Source organism: Mus pahari, chromosome 9 (assembly GCF_900095145.1).
Source record: "Mus pahari chromosome 9, PAHARI_EIJ_v1.1, whole genome shotgun sequence".
NCBI lineage: Eukaryota > Metazoa > Chordata > Mammalia > Rodentia > Muridae > Mus > Mus pahari.
This window is the reverse complement of record NC_034598.1, coordinates 65,507,264-65,525,352: the sequence shown is the minus strand read 5'-3', so window position 1 is coordinate 65,525,352 and position 18,089 is coordinate 65,507,264.

The window sequence follows — 18,089 nt, the reverse complement described above, 5'->3', positions numbered from 1 at the left end:
CAGAGACAGAGACAGAGACAGAGGCAGAGGCAGAGGCAGAGGCAGAGGCAGAGGCAGAGGCAGAGGCAGAGGCAGAGGCAGAGGCAGAGGCAAAAGCTGGATTCAACCCAAAGTCAGCCTGCTCCACCAGCAAAAGGGAGACAGCCATTCATCCCTTCCTCTTAATAGTGAACAATAAACAAATACCTTTTTTTAAAAGGTTCCACTCCCCGAGACATTTTGCTGACTTTCATTTGAAGATGCTGGACAGCTGTAGTGCATGCCTTACACAAATACAGCAAATGTCACAGTATGCTGGGCTTTCATTTTCAGTAAGGGATGTTAGTGCCTCTCCCCCTCCACGACACTGAGATGCAGTTCCCAACTCTCATCCATCCTGACGGTCACTCGGCTACACTCACCAGCAGACCCTCTTTCCTTCTTTGTGGGTTCTCCTTTTTTTCATTCTTTATTCCCCAATTTTACCCCCATCACTAGACAGGAGAAAAAGAAGGACAGAGTCAGGAGACAGAAAGATCCCTGAATCCAATGTCTTTCCTTTAGTTTATTCTTTGAGCACTGCTACAAACTGCAACTAATCCCCCTCAATGATCACTGACCACCGACCACCAACCATGCCTCTTGGAGACTTAGTGTGTATCTACCTTCTGAAAAGTTCCCAGAATTCCAAACATCACAGAATGGCAGAAACTCTCTGCAGCTGGCAGAACTGGGCCTCTGCTAGATGGAGCTGAAGTCAATCATTGTCAGCTGCTACAGTCAGCGTGAAGCAACCCCATGTCCCCACACCTGGGATTAAAATGAAAACATTCCTGTGTCCATGTTCTTTAAAGAAATCAAAATTCTAGAATCGTCACTACACTAACCCACAGACCTACTCACTTAATCTAATATTGTGAAAACCCACGAAGAGTCAGGACATCTGAAAGCCAGCTTAGTTCCTGTTCTCAGGCCACTTTGACTAAATAAAATGCAGACCTACGATCAACAGCTGTATTCAGATCCACGTATAAAAATTTGTTCACAATATACGGCATTTATTACATTCTAGAAATAATGTATCCAAAGGACTTATCTTCAGAGCACTATATTAAGGGCTCCATATTGACACCCAGTAGATGATATTCATGCAGAAAAAGCAAGACGTAGTGTTTCCAACTGCAGAGAAAATAAGAAGCTGTGTCTCCTGAGAGCAATGAATTGGACAAATAACCCTTTATGTCATTCACCCAGGCACGAAATGTAGTAAAAGAGGGATGTAAATCAGATGGTCATGGAAATTCCGGGACTATTACAGCTCGCCTACGACGAGGACAAATGAGATCACTATCCCATTTGTCTTTAAAAGTTCCTTTTTCTTCCTTCTACAATAAAATGTCTCGATACCTTTACTGCAACAGACATACTTTTTAATCCTCAGGAATACATTTAAAGATCATGTACAAAAAGTAGTAAGAGGGACAATGAGTTTTCATTCATTCAAGATGTTTTTTAAAAAAAAAAAAAAAAAGACTGTTTATGATTATTTTGACTTTGAACATTTTTTCAGCTACCTGAGAATAGATTGAAAGGAGTGGGCTGCCCTGAGATGTTTTCTACCATGACTGTAGTGGGAAGCTATTGTGCAGATCTTCAGATAAAGGAAAAGACTTGTTTTTTACATTAGTATTTTCAAAATGTGCTTTCAGTTCCGAATTGTGTAAGTCACGCACCTACTGCGTGATGCAATTCATATCATGTCACTTCTAATAAGGCTCCGCTGCTCTGTGTTTCTGTTATGCCCTCCTCTGAACAAACAAGCGCTGCAGTCAATAGAGTAAGACAAAGTAGCCTGGCACAATACCAGCTTGTCATCTCACCGGCAGATTTAGAACCCCCAGATGTTGGCCTTTGCCTTCATTTGGATAAATCACATTCACAATCATATATTTTATTAGTTTGGTCCAACTCTAGTATTATCTTTAAGCTCCAAGAATAGAATTTGGATCCCACTATGAAACCTAAGAATCTAAATACGTAAGACTGTAGTATCTGTTCCAGGTGTAAACAGTATTGTCACATATCTGACATATGTTATTACATGTCTTTAAGATAATATAGACTATAGAAATGGAACCTATGATTGTAACATTATTCAGCAAGGAAATGATGTATGGCATATACGGATAATATATGCACAACTGAAAACTTCATTTTATTCTTTGCTTGAAAACTTTCTACATGTAAAATAGAGTGATTTAGCAATATCAAATAGAGGCAATTTAAAACTTGGTAGGGGGTCAGGTTCAAGGCAAGAGGCCTGTGGGATTGAGGCCACCTTTGACTACACAGTATAACTCTGTCTCATGAAACAAAGAAATAGAAATCTGAGGTTATACAGTTACAAGAAGATTAAGAGCGAGATCACAATGCATTATCTGATTTGTTTTTTAAATGCACATCAAAACACTCAGCCTACTTTGTTTTTATATTTCAATATGATGAGATTATTAAAACTAGAAAATTATCCCTCTTGGATACTCAACACTTTTCTCTTTCCACACATATTCATTTATCCATTGAACATTTATTGAGCCCTTATTATATAATAGACGACAGATACTTTTAAAAATCCTAATTAAATCATTTCAATAGTCACAATATATGCAACACATATTATACTGACCCTTATATATATAATTACTATATATATATATATATATATATATATATATATATATATATATTACATATTGATCCAATCAGTCAGCTGAGGAGGAGACATTGTGACAAGGTCTGGCCCATGTGCCCTCTTCCTAGGAAAGAAAAGCTTCAGGCTGCAGCCCCCCGGGGGGTTGCTATAGCATATGCTTTTTCTAGAATGGATTAAGAAAGCAGAGCAGCTGGGACTCATTTTCAGTGTGAAAGGAGCACGGAAGGCTTTACATGAATGACTAAAACTCTTAAGTTCAGATAAGCTTGCCACGCCTATGAAGAGTGCGCGTTGGTCTTGGTGTTAAAGCGGAGAAAATTGATTAGATCGCAAAATGAGCGGGTTTAACTTTCGATTCTGTAAGCCTTAGAAAATGAAAAGCAAAGGTTCGGTGCTGTCACACAGCGGTCCCCATGCGTGGCAATAGTCAGGAGACTATCGGGATTAGAGTTCTGGAAGAAATGCCACAGGGTGAAGTGAAATAAGACTCTGATTTGTGTTAAACTTGGCTACCCGTTTGCCAAGTTTTAGATGACTCTCAATAAAGTCAAAGTTTCAAATCTGAAGAAAACAGAACCTGGACTCTTGCCCAAAGTAAGGCAGATGTGCTGCTTCCTGTTCCGTGGTCCTCTCATACCAAGAGCACCCACATTTGTAGTTAAGGACCCCTTGAAAACCATTATATATGAGAACAGATTATTGCCAATTTGCACATGGCTCTGTGTTCTTAGATAACAAAATGTTGGCCTACTGCTTCAATACGAACTTCAGCCAAATGAGATGGTAAGAGTCTTGGAAGTTTAGGATAGTAAATTAAAGTGAAAATAAGTTCTTAATTTCCTGTATTTAAGGAATGTTGAATGACTACAATAACAATGTTTAGACGTGAATATGTATCTAAAGATAGCACCTTGATGGGTGTGCAATGTGAATTTCTGTTTTTCAATATATATACATATGCATGTGCATCTACACTACAACCAGTAGAATGGTTGCTCACTGTTTCAATGCAGAAATACATGGAATTGGTTAAATAAAAACAACAAAGGGTAGTAGCATATTACTTAATATTGAGAGTCTGAAATGTTTGGTCCTTACCCTGTTACTCATTAGAGTGACGATGCCAATATTCATCTGACTCCAGATTTCACAGGGTGAGAGTCAGGAATCATTCCAACATGAGCACACTTTAAGATTTGAATCAAAAGCTATCTTTAAGTTCTGGGGTTTCTTTTTTCATTAATCTTCATTATTATTCTAAGGTCATTCTTTAGTGACTGGGATGTGTAATTCTCATGATACCTCAATCTCCTTTCTTCTCTGATGAAGCCAAAGAATCTTTGTCATGATTAAAAAGAAACATGACATTATATGTTAGAGGCACTGGGAAGTCTTCTCTGTCATTCTTTCCCCTGGAGGGTTACAGTAAGTTTCAGCACAGATGGAGAAAGCTGGATGAGGTGAAGATAAACTGTCCAGCGTATTTGCCACTCTGTGGTGTTGGGTGCATATGCAAAGAAGTCAAGATTCCTTGTGTTTGCCCAACTTGGTGAAGTATGAATTTATATAAATCTTTCACCCAGCATATATACAAGGACCATACCAAACTCCCTGTAGACTAAAAAAAGCTGGGTGTGGTGAGCCATTCACTGATGGGCCATTGACCAACAGATGACTTCCTGACCATCCCTCTCCAACTAGTTGTGTCATCATCCCTTCCACAGAGAGAAAGAGTTAAGGGTACACTGAAGCTCAATATTTTTTTCCTTTTCTTCTGTTTGGGGGTTGATTAATTTTGTGATATGTTTTAAAAGTACTGTCTTATCATCGTTAAAATAAATAGATGATAGATAGATAGATAGATAGATAGATAGATAGATAGATAGATAGACGAATAACAGATGAGAGATGATGGTTGATAGATGGCAAAATAGACAAGAGAGAGAAAATGATGATGATAGGGAGGTAAATGATAGATAGATGAGAGAGAGAGAGAGATGAGATGATAGATAGATAGATAGATAGGTAGATAAGCAAATAAATAAGAAACTAGACTAGCAAGATGGCTCATTGAGTAAAGGTGCTTGCTGCCAAGTTGCCAACCTCAGTCCCCAAACCCTCATAGTAGAAGAGTAGAACCCTCTCCCGCTAGTTTTCCTTTGATTTCCACACATCTGTGTTCTTCACATACGCTTGCACAAAACAAAAATAAATGTTTTTTTTTTTAAAAAAAAATGGTGAAAAGCATTAGAAATTCTACTGTTTTGCCAGGATAGTCTTTAAAAGGATTATATTACATAAGCCTGTTTGCCAGTTTCTCACTTCCCGCAATGAGTCACTAATAACTAGGATAATAAAAGCAGCCATCGGTTCTGTTGACCTAGTGCAGTGTCATCACAAGATTTGCAGACTCTATCACATATTGGACATTTGTCTAACGACAGCTATGGTGATCCTGAGAGACATATGGTCCATGCCGGGAAAGTTCTCCCGCCTTAAATTACCTCCTACACATATATACCTATTCAAACCAAATATGTTCAAAGCATGGGAGCAGAGGCCAAGGTCCTGGTCTTATAGACATTCATTACACAAAATTGACTTTATTGATAAACAAAAAGATGCTGAGCAAGATCACTTTATGTAGAGATAAAGGAAAAATGTTTCAACTATTCCACATGCTGGGTGCCTGAAGATTACCCAACGTAGGCTGAAGAAAGGAGTCTTGGGCATAGAGTCATAAAGACAGATACAGTAAGAGGGCAGAAGAACTACTTAGGGGATGGAAAGATATTGACAAGATTTGGGAGTAATGTCAGGGTGGTTGTGAGCATGGCCCAATGACACATGAGTTTCAGAACGAAACTCAACATTGTGTACGCTAACTAAAAAAAACTGTTTTTAAAAATCTGGAACAAAAAGAAAGGGGCCACTGGAGTCAGTGGTCATGAATAGCAAACTATTCACCCTAAAATATAAATGAGAATAAGATGCCAGCAGACCTAAAGGGGTAGGGAGTGTTAAAAAGTTTTGAGGCAGACAGCAATAGTCTAAAGGTATAAAAATGATAGTTTTCATTTGTATATGAGCTAGCCTGTTTTATTCCAGAAAGATTATGCTATAAAATGTTTCAATTCTGGCAAATACCCTGTTCCTTCAGAAATACATGATACAATACTAGGAAATGACACGTGACTAACAGTAAATCCTGTGGTCTTGGATGTGTATGAGGAGCATGTGCGCAGATACACGGTACCTGGTGAATGTCAAAGCACATAAACTTCCTTTTATATGTCACTTTGAACTAATACATCCATAATTCCCTCAGTAAATTTGTTTTGAGGTCCTCTCTAAGCAGGGCACCATCCTGGACATTAGATTCAATTATAAACCTGACCTAGTAGACTTGGGCTCAATTAATGCAAACAGGCAATGTAAGCTGTTGTAATCCAATTGGATCAGTACTATCAAGAGTGTGAAAGTCAGATGAAGTGGAAGTTTCTGGATGTGTCAGGTGATACAGACTCACATGTTAAAGCTGCCTAATGTATTTTTGCTGTGGCAAGACCCGTGGGAAGACATGTGATGTTTGGAGAGAGTACAAATAGGACTCAACGGACAGCGACAGAGGGCTTGTGCCACAGTTTGAATATGCTTGACCCAGGGAGTGGCACTATTTGGAGGTGTGGCCATGTTGGAGTAGGTGTGTCGCTGTGAGTGTGGGCTTTAAGACCTTTCCTCCTAGCTGCCTGGAAGTCAGTCTTCCACTAGCAGCCTTCAGATGAAGATGTAGAACTCCCAGCTCCTCCTGCGCCATCCCTGCCTGGATGCTGCCATGCTCCCACCTTGATGATACTGAACTGAACCTCTGAACCTGTAAGCCAGCCCCAATGGAATGTTGTTCTTAATAAGAGTTGCCTTGGTCATGGTGTCTGTTCACAGCAGTAAAACCCAAACTGAAACAGCTTGCATAGCTAGTTTTGCAACAGCTTAGTCCTTGAGCCTTCCTGATTTGTACTTCATTGAGAGAGGCACAGCAAGTCCTGGTGACTCCTGCTGACTCCTGCTGATTCAGCAGAGCCCTGGGAGTTTCTGTTAGATCCTGCTACTTCTGCTTCCTGTTTGCTCTTCTGACACTACTGAACTGGACTCACCTGGTGAACAGAGATAGGAATTACACCAAGGAACTACAGCTAAACAGGTCCACATATTCTTGTCTTATTTACCATCTTTTCTCCCTTCCCTTTAGAAGGTGGACTAGAGGGGGTGGGGTCGTCTAAGTGTTTTTGAGAACCCTTATTAAAAGTAAGTTCTTAAATATCTAAGCCTACACTCAGGTACTGCAGGTGTGTGTAAACCATTACTTAAAAGAAGGAAGAATTCGGAAAGTGGTTCTTCAGTGAGGGTTTCCATATCTTCAAGAACTAGCCAGGCTGTACTGTGGGGCTTTGGGGGTCCAGCTTGTGATTTAACAATAAAGACTCAGAGACATCTATATAGTTTAAGGCTGTAGGCCTTTTTGCTGCGGTGGTCTCTCAGTTAGCTTTGAACTTAACCCAACTCCTCTGTCACCGTGGCTCTCCACATGGCTCAGTGGCTCAACCTGCTCCATTCCTCTGGTCTGTCCCAAAGGAGTGGGAGCTCTGATAGGTCCACCCCAAGCCCCAGCTCCAGCCAACCGCTCTTTATTATGCAAAACGCCACACTCCTAATTCATCCAGTTGGCTTTGGAGGCTAAATTACCTCCCCCAAGGCAGCTTGCCTTTCTTTTTTTTGGGGGGGGGGGGGAGCAGGCAGTGGGGGCAGGTGAGGGAGGGGCAAATGTTTTCTTATTCTGCTAACTTGGTGTCACTGGCCCAACAATTAACAATTGAGAACACGAGGACACACCTTTTCCCGTAGTCAGTAAATACAGTATTTGTGTGCTGTCCCACAGTGGACTAAAGAAGAATGAGGTTTGGAGAATTACAACTCTCTATGGTTAAATTTATAGACGATGCAAAAATAAAAAAAAAATTTTTTAAAAATGAGATGTGGGCTAGTTCTTCAGCAGCAAATCTCATAGACACTGTATGCTTAGCCATGGACTTTGGACTTTATACGAATGCAGTGGGAAACCACTGTGGTGGCAAGAAAATGACAAGCCCAATTCTTGAGTTTTAAAATATTCTCAAGAATGTCAGTGTGGACATTCCAGGGATAGGAAGATGTAATACAAGCTGTGGGTGCACTTGTGCACGCGCGAACACACACACACACACACACACACACACACATAATCCGTTCAAATAATTTTCTGTGAAAACCTAAAAGTCACCATTGAGCTGATATTTTGTCCAAATTTCACAGTGCATTGCTTTAAATGAGCTAAACCACATTTTTTTTTAATACTCAAGTGGCAAATTCAATCCCATAAGGTTGCATGGCGTAACTTACCTCACAATTTTTGCAGTGGAAGTTTCTCATTGACCCAACACCGGCTTCCTGCTTAGCTCAGGAAAACCTGTCAATCTTTGTGTTCCTCAAAGCTGCCATTAATACACACGGCCTCAGATTTTTCTAGGTGATGTAAAATTAAATCAGGAGCCTTTGCAATGTATTCCAATCAGCTACTCTATTAGCTCTTTTCAAATGGTAATCAACTCGACTCCAAATGAACAGTTAGCGTATTCAGCTTGCTCAATGGAGTCTATGAGTGCACTCGCCAGTACAAGTTATAATTATATTACTTTCAGAAGTCATTTACAGCAATTGAACAACCAGGGAAATTCTAAACGACTTGTGTGACAGTACAATTAAACAATATGAACTGCGAGACTCTATTTCATATTGCAAAAGTTAGTTATGATGTTACGTTTCGGCAGAAATGATAAATCTTAGAACAAATGTGGACATGACTTAGGTTAAGGCTTTATATCACATTAGATTCTGGACCACCAAGCAAAATGATTCTATTATATGCTATGTGCATTAAATACATTTCTAATAAAGAGGAGCCCTTTCTCTCTCTCTCAATTAAATGGCAGGTAAGAATCTTTTCAGTCAAAGCACTGCCTGGAAAAAAGATGACTAATTCTTTCAGCACACCCATGACTCGCCACAGTCTGTGCTGAGAACTTTATATTTTGTGAGTCGTGTGCTCATGAATGCCTGGCAGAACTCACCTTCTGCTTAGCAGCGTCTCTTGGTTATGAATGGCTCATTTTATACAGACCTCAGTGTTATTGACGATCGCTACAAAACACGTTACCCAAAGCCTAGGAACTTAAAGCAACAACCACCATTATTATTTCTCATGGCTCATGTGTAAACCAGGTAGTTCTGTTTCCATGGTGATAGCTTGACCACTGGATTAGCTGGTCGGTCAGTAGTGATGGCTGCCCAAAGGCTTTGTTCTCTTCCATTGGCGACCTTTCTACCTGCTTCCTTGAGCTACCTCACAGCAAGCCATTTGGTTCCAAGAAAGAACATTTGTGGAATGAGTTCATAGCCAAGAATATAAAGCCATGTAAACACTTGTTACCGTTGGAAGAATAGCAACGTCCCAGAGACAAACAATACGGTAAACCTTTACATCTGCCACTGATACCCGATGTGGCAAAGAAGGCCTTGACTGTGAGAGTAACTCAAGGTAAAATGGGAAGATTAAGATTTCAAGGAGGGTGCAGTGGCACAGGAAGTCTTACAAGAAAGAACTGAAGTGGCAATGCTGTGAGGTTAGGAAAATGGACAGAGGAAGGGAGTGAAGGCGAAGAAACCAGTACAGGAGATGAGAAAGGGCTCTCCCCTAGGTGGTCCAGAGACAATGCATTTGTGCTTGACACACCTTGATTTTAGCCCAGTGACACCTCTGACCTATAGAACTGCTACATAGCAAACTTGTTGTGGTTTAAGCCAGTATAGTGATATACTTACCTAGTTTTTTTAAGAAAAATATAAGGAACAAACTTGTTTGTTGAATCTCTGGGTTTAGACGTATTTTTGGTTGGTTGGTTGGTTGGTTGGTTTTGTTTTGTTTTTTACAGTTTGTTTATATGCCACACCTAAAGCCCCAGATAGTGAACTGAATTTTCGGTTCATTATAACATTCTAACTGGCAGAGTAAACATCCAGGCAGGCAAAGTACCATTTTCTTCAAGATGTTTTATATGATTGAGTTTTTCTGTTGCTAACTTAACAATCATGAACTTTGTGACTTAAAATAATACAAATTTGCAACCATAGTTTCTTTTTTTTTTAATTGGATAATTTCTGTATTTACATTTCAAATGTTATCCCCCTTTCCTGGTTCCCCCCTCAAAAAAAAAAAAAAAAAAAAAAAAAAACCCTATCCCATCTCCCCTCCCCCTGCTTCTATGAGGATGTTCCCCCACCCACCCACTCACTTCCACCTCCTGTCCTGGCATTCCCCTTTCTGTAGCACATAAGTCTGGTGTGGATCTTTCTGGGCTCGGGTGGAGATATTAGAAGAGCTACAAGATCTCACAGGTTCTACGAAAGAATCTCAGGTCAAGCCATAGTGGCCATGTTCCCAGAACTCAGTCCTTAGACTCTGGAGGACCCAGGACCCTGTTCCCTTGCTGACTATCAGCCAAGGGTCATTCTTGTGGCTTCTCGCCAATCCTTGTGCATGACTCCCTAGACAGAGCAAATTCTCCTCATTCTGAATTCCCAGAGCTCTGCTGTTTAACTTCTTATTTCACATGGCGACAGTTCTCTGCTAATAAGGTATGTAATCTCCCTTTCCAATTTATTTGGTTTTGTGAGACAATGTCTCACAGTGTGCCCCAGACCGGCCTTGAACTTACAATCCTCCGCCTCTGTCTCCTAAATTCTGAGATTACTGGCACGTAATGCCACCACATTCAGCCACAATCAATCTCCCTATTTTAATATCCTTAATCTTAATGACCTCTGCAAAGTTTCTTTGCCATATAACAAAAATGTAGTCTCGGGTTGCAGAGAGCGGGCAAAGGCATTTTAGGGGGTATCTTTAGGGAGCTATCCTACCCAATATAATTCACCCAAACTGTACTTTGTGCCAAGAATGTACATGGATCTATTTTGTGCCTTGTCTAGCGCTAAACCCTTGGAGGCAGGAACAGCACAGATGAATTCATCATCAGCCCATCATTCACAGGCTTCAACAGCTTCTCTAGGAGACAATATCTGAGCTGCTACTCCTCCAAAATTAGTCACAGTTGGGGATTTCATAACCACCTCTGCCTCACTTTAAAGGCCAGGCTTTCAAACAAAAACAACAGCACTTGCTTTTGCTCTAACCTCCTAAAGTCCTTTGCTTGACGATGAAGTCCAACCACCACTACCTAAGTTAACTGATTCAACATGGGCTCATGACATTGCCGACGAGGTTGTGAGCCTACACCTTTAGCTCTTTCTTTACTCCACAAATATATTTGAGTGTTTTGATGGATATTCTGAATCTACTTTGTGGATTTGTTGACATACATGATTACAGCACTGGGGGTAGGTTGTGATTCCATTTGACAAACAGGAATAGCGTTTCCTACTTAAAATTGCATGAAGTAAGATGGCTTGGCAGAGAGAGACCATACCTATACTTAAAATAATCCAAATGCCTTGTTGATATATTCCATAATACTCTTTTAGTCTATTTTATCAGAAATTCTGGGGCAACATTGAGAAAACAAAGCTAAGAATTAAAGAAAGAGGTGTCTAAAATTTGTGAGAATTTTATGCCAACCTTTTTGTTAACTATTATTCAAGCAGAAGAGATATGTCATATGAATGAGCTGGTAAGATCCTCTTACTAGTGATGCAAATTTTAATTGTCTCTCTAGGGGAAAAGTCAAAGTTCTACCCATGATGGAAACAGCATCAGAAATATTAAAGCCGCCTAGAAATATGAGTTTGGAACCTTTTGTTCTAACTCTCGACAGTAAGGTAGAAGAGAGCCTCCTTCTGGTCAATTGTATGGAAAGGAATTTTCTTTTTCTACTTCAAGTTCTTCATCTACTTTCAAGCTGAAATTACAACCAGCTTCTTTTGTAGAAAGAGATTCAATAATATTAACACAGAAGAGCAAATAAAAGGATCTTTGTCCACTTCCTCAGTAGAAACACACCCAAAGGCACACATACTTCAAAGTTAAGGAGGGTCTGTGTTCTTTCAACTACAAGGTAATCATTTAGCACAATCAATCATTCCAAACAAAATGCAGTCCGCACACTATGCTCTCCAATCCTTGGTATATTTAGGACAAACTGTGTAAGCTTAAAAGTGAATTTTAAGTGACCTTTTCTGTATTAAAATATTTATTATTTTGGTATAGATTAGATGTAGACTCCTAATATATATTTATAATAAGTGCACTATAGAAGCATAAATTGTAATGCAGACATTTTAATTTAAAATACATCAATTTGATTAACTGAGTCATTTTTTTCTATCTTATCAAGTTAAATTATGTTCACAGTCAAATCCCTCAGTAACATATGAGCTCACCCAGGAGATGTCCTGCCAAGAGAGAGTGCTTGGCACACAATAGGTAGCAAATAAATATTGAAAGTGATAAGCTTGTTTTTTCTTTAATCAAGGTCTATATAGTATGCCAGTTTTCAACCATGTGCAAACTCTTCAAATTAAACACGAACAAGAATCCAGTTTGTCCCGTGTCCAGCACACCTGAGAGTTTCTTCTTCTTTGACTGAATTGCATTCTGGAGAAGGACATTAGTTGATATGAACTGAGCTTACTCTGAGTGTGAAATGCAAAGAAGTACCAGCTCTAGCCCCTCTGAGGATACAGGAGGATCTCAGAGCTACATCCTAACATCTAATTGTATGAATGCAGACATAGCCACTTATCAAGAAAGTTAGCAAGTGGGGCTTTATTTCTGAGATTTATTATTTGTTTACTAACGTATACACGTGTGCGTTTATGTGCACATTATTGTGAGTTCCCATGGAAACTGGAGGCATTGGGTCCCCTGGAGATGAAGATACAGGTAATTGCGAGCTCACTGGTGGGCACTCGGAATCAAACTCAGTCACTGGAAGAGCAGCTCTCACCACTGATCCATTTCTCTAGCCCAGCACCCTAAATTCTTACTCACAGAGATTGAATAGGGACAAGGGCCTCTACACCAGGTTAAGTGCAAAGCACTGTGTCCACCTCCAGAGGTGACAGGAGGTAAAATCCGCATCCTTGAGAAAATTACAATGCAAAGACAGAAAAAATAAACATACAGAAAAGATGTACGTGTCTGCTGAAAATTAGATCTAAGGGAGAGTTTGGAAAACATTTTCTTCTCCAACTCCTTTAACTTAAGCATGCCAGCTCCGCAAGATAAAAGGTACCTGAATATCTACATCTTCCTGGAGAGATTTTGGAAGTGTTAAGGAAATCTGAATGCAGGTAAAAAGAAAGGGACCGCAGGACAACTGGAGACTTAAGTCTCATAATCAAGGCATCGCTTACAATAGGCTAGTCCTCAGTCACCAGGTGTGTGTTCAAATACCAGAGGGATAATGTGCTTCTTATGGGGGCCACGCACGGGTGCACATGTACGCACATTGTGTATTGCCTAACATGACAAGTTGATTTTCACATGCGGTCATAGATATCCAAGAGCTTGAAACCTTGACTTACCAAGGGTAAAACATGCCTTCTCCAAAGGGAATCATGTGTCCTGTGTAAATAGGAATTTTGGAAGCATGTTCCAAAATCCCCAAACATTAAATGTAGGAAGCCAGTAAAGACAATGGACATGTTAGCATGCTCTCGCCATCCTCGTTCAAGATTCATACCCGGAATGTCCCAGAGCACCTGCCTCACAGGGAGCTTGTCTTAGTCGGGGTTTCTATTGCTGCATAAAACATCATGACCAAGAAACAAGTTGGGAAGGAAAGGATTTATTCAGCTTACACTTCCACATTGCTGTTCATCACCAAAGGAAGACAGGACAGGAACTCAAACAAGTCAGGAAGCAGGAGCTGATGCAGAGGCCGTGAAGGGGTTCTGCTTCCTGGCTTGCTTTCCCTGGCTTGTTCAGCTGGCTTTCTTATAGATCCCAGGACTACCAGCCCAGGGACAGCACCACCCACAATGGGCTGGACCCNTCCCCATTGATCACTAATTGAGAAAATGCCTTACAGATGGATCTCATGGAGGCATTTCCTCAAGAAAGGCTCCTTTCTCTGGGATAACTCCAGCTTGTGTCAAGTTGACACACAAAACCAGCCAGTACAGAGTTCCTCCAATAATAATGAAAACTTCAAAAGCTCTTCAAATATGACCAGGCCAAGAAAATTCCAAGTGTTACTTACAGTATGTTAAAAGTTCAGTGGGAAAAACAAAATCTTGTTGGCAAACAGCATTGTACACTCCCATTTTTCTCTTGCTCACAATTTCCTAGACGAATGATGACTAGAATGTGTCTTCCTCAATTTGTACTACCCAGGAAGGAGCACAGAAGTTCGTGTTGATGCCAAATAAGACGTCGTAGCCACTTTCTGTAAGTCACCATATGGAGCCTGTCCTACCTGAGGCAGGCCTGGGCAAAGTCCAAATCACTGTGAGACCTTATGTCCAATCTGTCCTTGGATCTGACTTACCAAGTACTGTCCCGAGGTGGCATCAATGATGCTGGACCTCTGCTAATAGAAGCAAGCCTGGAGCCACATACATGTCCAGGAAGCAGGAGATATCTGATCTCGCTTGTCGTACTTGTACCCTGTATCCTGGAGCCATTGATGCTCCTATTTGTTGTTTAGAGCGTTTATTTGGAAAATTAATGAACAAAAGGTTCGTTTGCTTTAAGAAAGGCGAAGAACGAGCCCAACAATTTATAGGAAGTTTTATTTGACTACCGGGTCAGTGGTTTAATTTTGCATATGTTCTCGTAAATGTAACCAGCAGTGTTTTATGGGAGAATCCTCTTGTAAACCAAATGTGCTGGCGGAGGAGAATCAGTTTGTGGCACCCAAGACATTAAGGAAATTGGCAGTCACTAAAGACACCTGTAATATCCTCCTCCCCGCCTCCCAGCTAACCACCAGAGGAGGCATATCCTTCTACAAACCCTCTCTTCTCAAGCAGTTAGCTCTTCTGCCAGCCAATTACTTTCTGGATTAATTTCAATATTAAGGACATGCTGGGACCAACAATGGCACCTATCCCAGCAATAACTTGTTACATATGAAGTATTAATCTCTCTCTCACTGGTTCCAAATGGCTAAGACCTACATGGAAAAGTGTTCTTGTGGGAAGTTCTCAGCCTTGTATATTTCCCCAAGCCTGCTAGAGCTTAGAAATATTACATTGTAAACCATGCTCATCTAGTCTTGCCTGCGAGAATGATGCGTGTCTATATTGATTAAATGGACTGAAGACAGTCTCTGTCTTGTGAGCATCTCTGGACATTGGTGTCCCTTAATGTGATTACAAAGGGTCATGGTAGGACTCAGTGGCTAGTGCTACCATTTTTTTTAATCAGGACCTGTCAGAAATAGACATCATGCTACGTTGCCAAGCTTAACCACCTTTGGTATGACTAACATGTTGGGAGACCCGAAATCCTATCCTTGTTATATAAACACCAGAATCTGAACCGCAGAGAAGTTAAAAGATGTGATAAATAATTCATAAACCTTTACTAAGGCCCCAAGGTCAAGATTTTCCCAATAGACACACAGCTACTGATCTTTAACATGTGCATGGTATTGTTACACATCTTAGCTTGAAGACACAGTAAGTTATCTACTCTGATGAAGTAGGAACAGGGATTGCCTCTTTCCTCCTCTGAGATCAAGACCCACAGACGGCAGTAAGAAGGAAGGTTTTGTTTTTTCTTCTACCCCTAAGAAAAATTTGATACTCATTATTCATTTATTCATTCAAAATTATTGACTAAGATTCCACCATTGCAAATACTGTTACATGATGAAACTTTTTTTTACAACAGGAACATCCCTGTCATAGAGCTTACAATATTAGAAAGATTACTAGCAAAACAGTGATTTCTATTCAAAGTCATAATGACAGTGGGAATAAGTGTGACAGAATGGGACACGGAGCAAGGAGGAAATTTCTATGGGCATACTTCTCCAGGCTTCAGGGCAACCTCTGGGCAGAGTGTTGAAGAGCACAATATAGCTTTGTGGTCTAGCAATTCTTCCCAGCAGAAGCAGAAGACTCAAAAAGATCATAAACAGGCTTAGCACGGAGGACCTCCGTACTCTCCAAGTACTCAAAGTTCTGAGTACTCCTAGAAGGTAGCAGAAGTGTGAAGTTAAAATCTGAACACTACTGACAAGTGTCAGGACTTCATCTTAGAGGTAACTCTTAGTCACACAGGTCTAGTCATAGGACGGCTGCAGATGACCACATCCGGAGCTGATCAGAGCTGATCGACCACTGTGGTATTCACACCTGCAGATCCCTCATTCCGCCCTAAGGGGAGGCTGGGGTGTTTGTCACTTCGTGGTGATATGATCCTCTTAACTGTTTGTGATCACTCACAAGAAAATAGAGGAATCCAAAGAGAGATGGTGTAGTCATTCACAAGTACATCCGTTGGGTCAATCATATATTTAACACAATGCAAAACAGTAATAATGGCTTAAAGCAGGAGCCTGGAATCTACTTCATTTGTGTGGACCGAATGCGACTCAGGAGCTGCTTTTGTGAACAACATATTGGAACATGGCTATGTATATTCAGTGTGAACTTCCATGGTTGCTTTGACACATGAGCAGATATGAGCTGTGGCAAGAAGGACAATATGCGTCACGGAGCTGGAAATATTTGCCATGCAACCATTTACAGAAACTGTTAACCTCTGCTTAGTTAGTTCTAACACTGGCTTTGCGACTAGACTGGAATCTCCCTCAGCCTGTTTTCTCATCTATAAATCAAAGATGACAATAACGTTTTACCTAGCAAATTGACTTTGAGAATTAAATACATTTATGTGTATCCTGGCAAGCACAAATTAAACACTGATTACATATTAGTTTCTATTCATTAATTCACAAGCATTCCAGGAATGGTTGGAGGGCTAGGGAAGGGACTGTAAGAGGCGTGCTGTCAGCCCTCGAGACTGCTGGATCATTGAAGATGACTATTACATAGACACATAAGAACCATAGATTGTAAAGGAAAAATTAGGGTTCGGTTTACACCCTTGAGAGTCACATATGATGTGTTTAGAGCAAAACCTACTCTATTAATACCTAAACGAATTAGTTAGACAGAAACTCAGACGAGACCACAGGGGAAGGTATATGTGGACAAGAGAGTCAGGCAAGGATCCAAATCTTAAAGTGTCCTAAATTTTATGTTAGGAAGAGTTGGTCTCATCGGGAAAATTGGTTGAGAGAAAGAGGCCAACAAAATGGGAGAAGTTTAGGAGAGTATGACAGTCAAGAAGGCAAAGTTTGTTTTCATTTTTTAGCAACTTTTTTAAGAATGAGGTTCGTCCTAAACAGGGCTTATAGAGGCCCATAGAGACTAAAGCAGCAATCAGAAGCCCACACGGGTATACGCCAGGTCCTCTGCATACATGCTGTGGTTGTTTAGCTTGGGGTGTTTGTGGGACTTATAACAGCAGGGGTGGGGTGCCTCTGACTCTTTCACCTGCTCTTGGGACTCATTTCCTCCTATCGGGTTGCCTCATCCAGCCATGATAGGAAGGTTCATGCCTAGTCTGTTGCCATCACTGGGAAGCCTACCCTGGAGGAAAATGGACAAGAGGGGAGGTGGTAGGGATAAGAGGAATGGAAGGAGGGCTGACTGCAGTTGGGGTGTAATATATGAGAGAAGAATAAAAAAAAAAAAACACAAATGTCCGTGCACATATGCAGTTACTGGTGTAAGAACATACGAATTGATCATTTGATTTGACAACACAGAGGTCACTGGTGACTTAGAAAGAGTGATTTTTCTTTCCAGGCTGGTGTGCTCTCAAAAGCTTGACATTGTATGTACACATAACTATTTGGAGAGAGTTTCTGTAAGGGTAACAGAGGTATGGGGATGAATGAAGAAGATGTGGATGAGAGAAGGGAAAGGGAAGATGGGAAATGGTGCCAACTGAGGATGCTGGTACCCAACTGAAGATGCTGGTACCCAACTGAGGATGCTGGTACCCAACTGAGGATGCTGGTACCAACTGAGGATGCCGGTGCAGCAGCTGCATCAGAGATGGGGGTGGGGATGAGAACTGTCACAAAGCTAGGTGAGAAGGAATGAAGTCCAGTGTGAAGTGTCTGGGTTAGCCTCGGACAACAGTTTGTTAAGTTTATTAATATTAAGCCCAAGTTAGTTTACCCATTTTATCAAAAGAGAAGGCAGAATGCAAAAACATGAGGAAGAGTGCCAACCAATCAGGATTACTTTTTTCATGCTAAAATAC